Here is a 4,526-nt window from a genome sequence, read left to right as displayed (position 1 = left end):
AGCGATTGATCAACACACGCCTCACGAGCAGCGGGACTTTTATTATGACACAGCCGCCGGCGCCGCTTCCGCTTTTCCGGTCATGAGTTTACGGGAGCTGTCCTTGTCGACAGAACCAGCGGCAGATGGTAAACAGTAATTATGTTCCATAAATAAGTAACACAATCCACCATAAAACGTGCAAGAAGAAAATAAGGAACTGCTTGAAGCGAGCTAGTGGTTTGCTGGACGCTAGACTCTACTTCCGCATTTGTCCACGGCACTGTTGTCATGTGGTTTCTACGTCAGTAAAGGTGGTATCAAAGGTAACTGACGTCATTGACAGGCGACTGCACTGCCCCGTGTCACTGTTTAGAATGGGAATTTTCTCATGATTTACAAGTAGTTGAAAACATTAGAGATATTGTTTGTAATCAGCTGGACAAAATATATAACACTAGCCTAGTGGTTTTTGGATATTTTACTGCAAAAATTTTACATATTGTACCTTTAAATCAAAACTTTTGCAGTCAGGTCCGTATTAACTCCAACTGATATATAATCCTCCATCAGTTATATAATATAAAGATTATGTAAATAATAAGCAAAAAATGATGTGGAATAACTTGCTTTTAAAGCTTATTTAACAGTGTTATTTTAGTATCATTGAGGTACTATTATAGTTTTATATATATACATACATATATATATATATATATATATGCTCAATATATATATATATATATATATATATATATATATATATATATATATATATATATATGCTAAAAGTTTGTAAAACCGAATCCATGTTTCCCGAGGCGCATTCGGAGAATGTTTTTCCTGAATAACTGCTGGGTGTGAATAGTGCTCAAAAGAACGTCACCTCATCTTCTCTGACAGGCGCCCTGCACGTGCAGCTGACATAAACCACACTTTCAGTAAACAAAAAGAAAATCCTATCCAGTGGTGAAGTGTTTTCTGTGTTGACAAATCTTTTGCGATGTCCTAATAACAGTCGCGATTCGCACGCAACGCGTCAACGTCCGCTAATGTCCAATTCACGACCTAATGACTCATTTGAACAGATTCATTTTAATGAATCATGACAACAACTGATCTGTCCACACGGTCTATAATGAATAATTTACTCGAACAACTCTGAAATGAGAACATAAGTGTTCTTACACATTTCGCAAGAGTGGTTAGTAAAATTAGCCTTAATAATCCACAATATTTTCAGGTTATTTAAATGACAACATGTTGTAAATTAGGCCTACCTATAAAATCAGTTAGTTTAGACTGGAGTGAGGTGAAACCAGAACAAAGCATGTTGTTGTTAGCTAGGTGCATTCAATTGTATATGGTAGAAAATTATATTATTAGTTAATATAAAATGCTACTTTTTAATACTTTTCAGGTTTAGCAAAGAAGCATCTTCTCTTATAAAGCTATAAAATCACTTTTTTTTTCTTCTTTTTTTTTTTCCTTTCGCAAAGAGGGCAAGAAAGAATTACAGTGAGAGTGACGGGTACTTTAGTGTCAGTATCGGGCTCGCAGATCACGTGGGTAGGGCACTTTTTACTGTTTGTCTGGATGACCATGTCTGTCACCACCAAAGACCATTTTTGACCCAGGAAAAACCCTGCATTGATTCATTTGAATTGAAATATTTAATACCTTCACAGCAAAAATTATGTATGCAATCAATTTAGATTAAGTAATCACAGAGTATGTAATTAATTAGATTAAAATTTTTCATCGATTGACAGCCCTAATATATATATATATAATTTTTTTTTAATTAGTTTTTATTTTTGTATTTTCTGCTTTCATTTTAATTTTACTTTTACAAGAACAAATGATATTTCAAAAATCCTTGTAGTTCACTCTGTTCATCACAAATCTATCTTATGACTATCTTGACTATCTTATGAAAATCTATCTTATTATAAAAATATCTAGTTCAGTCATGAAACTCTAGAGGGCGCAGGCTGATGGTCCTTTACATGCTATCTGCAAGCAAACACATCATTATCACATGACACAAGCTGATTGGCCAATTTTTTTATTTAAGTGAAATTAATGTATATATTTTAGTTTGATAATGTTTTTTTATTATTATTTAATGTTAAGTTTTATAGTACTAAATTATATTTACACTGTAGTTAATCCATTTAATCACTTTTTTGAGCATACCTGAAAATGAAATGACCAACTTAAACTGTCATAAATCTTATGGCTTTAGAGCACAAGACTTAATTTTAATTTTCAGAATCTATTTTAAATTTTTATATGAAATATATATTTTCAAAAAAATGTTTTACTTTAAAACGGCAAAAAAAAAAAAAAAAAAAAAAAAAAAAATTCCTAAACTAGTTGTGTTCCAAATTTGAGGTTGATATCTCAAAAAATTTGCATTCAGTAAGATTTTGTTTGTGCGCAATACCAAAAGTTTTCACTATATGGAATTCGTCTCCCATTCATTTCAATGCGTTCATTTTTGGAGCACAAGTGTGACCATTTTTTTCAGGACTATTTAATCTTTTTGAATCATGTCCATGATTTTATTATGTATTCACATAGCAAATGCCAAAACCTTTACCAAGTTTTGTACAATTCCGTTGAAGTAAAAAATTCTACAAAAACCAAAACGTAAATTTTTTCTGTCAAAAAATGTCTGAAGAGCACCAGAGGGTTAAATAGTCTGGTTCAGGTTTGCTGTAAGCTAGTCTTGCAGTTCCTCTGAACCCCTCCACCTCCCCCAGCTCCACCTGCCTAGATCTGCTACAGGATTTACACGTCTATCTATGCAGCAGCAGCACATCTTACAATCTCACATCAGTGACTCTATCTATTGCCAGTAGCAAGTCCGTACAGCGTAGCATTATTCTGGGCCACTAAGACAAAATACATTATACTGCCATATTCAATAACATGCTAAAACCATTCCAAGATTTGTCATGATTAAACAACTCTTATGATGCTTGTGTGGTGCATTTCGTCCTTCTGAGAGCCTGATCACTGCAAACTTTCACTTTTAACGCTTTACTGAATAATATGTACATACTTATTTGCATCCACATTTACCAAATTTCACTGTACACCATTTATTGAACATCAGATGACAGTCCATTATTAGTTTGACAAGAGACCATACAACACGTTGGAAAATTCACAGGATTTTCCTGCTGTGGTTTTAGGATTGAATTCCACATTTACATGAACAGATTCAGATTTACATAAACTCTCAAGTCCAAAAAAAGCTTGTCAGTTCTCCAATGATATTTACATCTGTTCATGAGAACGCAAACAGCGTACAGGACAAAAAACAAAACAAAAACGCTATTGAACATGATCACATTCAGTTCAGAAGTTCAATGTCTCAAAGTTTCAGTTGCATAGGTCTTCCTTAAAAACTGAAAGGGTTAAAGAAGTGCCAGTGGCAGGTGAAGCTAAACCAGACAAAGCATCCTGACTAGTGAACAGAGGAAATCCGATCTAAAAACGGATAGAAGCCATGCGCAAATCGTCTTTATGCAATGACGTGTGTGGTTGCGGTGACCTAGTAAAAAACAGTCTTTTATCGAACCATTTTGAACAGTTTAGCTCTCTCGCTATGAAAATCAGTGCCTTATTAATACACAAGCTTCAATATGAATTTGTCAGAGAATGTACATATTTCATGAGACCTATTTTTCAAACAATGCCGCTCGCAGGGCTGAAATCAATATTTCAGAAATGAGATGTTTCATAACTTTGAGTTGTCACGCCGATGTGAATTATTAACTTAAGTGTAACACGAGAACTCTGAAAGAGCCAACTAAGACATGTGCTGCTAATGTGTGTGTGCGGAATGAGACGGGCCCTGTTTTAGTGGATTCCCCACCTCAGATTTATGCTGTGACCTGTGTGTTTAAAAGAAAAATCAAGTCAAATCACCACTTGCATATAGAGTACATTAGTGCCCGCCCACTTTTTCAGGGGCGTTGGTTCTGGAAGTATTTTTTTCATTCATTTCTCCCATAGGGATTTAAAAAAAAAAAAAAAGTGTTGAAGTGAATCATAACATTACAAACCTTGATTTGAAGCAAAAAAGTATTTGAAAATCGAACAAAAATACAAAGCTACAACACTGTGTACTCAACGGCTTTAGTGATAGAAAGAACTACAATCCTATGAAGCACTCTAATTGGTGGAATTTCTGTACAGCATCATGGGTAATGTAGTTTTCACCATGAATTCCGATGTTAAACAATTATTTTAAGAATAAGTTGAAACAATGCGGGCTTACAGCTTCAACAGATGCAAATACTATAGATCAGGGTAGGCTAATGTTGAAGCAGTGTTTTGAAATCACCCATCACGACATAACACCGACTGTTACGTAACAGTCGGGATCATTAATATGTACGCCCCCAATATTTGCATATACCAGCTCATGTTCAAGGCATTACACAAGAGCAGAACATCTGGATCTGTGCACAGCTGAATCATCAGACTAGGTAAGCAAGCAAGAACAACAGCGAAAAATGGCAGATGGAGCA

The sequence above is a fragment of the Chanodichthys erythropterus genome, chromosome 20 (genome assembly GCF_024489055.1).
Source record: "Chanodichthys erythropterus isolate Z2021 chromosome 20, ASM2448905v1, whole genome shotgun sequence".
NCBI classification, from domain to species: domain Eukaryota; kingdom Metazoa; phylum Chordata; class Actinopteri; order Cypriniformes; family Xenocyprididae; genus Chanodichthys; species Chanodichthys erythropterus.
The sequence above is the reverse complement of the archived record's forward strand: the minus strand, read 5'-3'. Positions refer to the sequence as shown.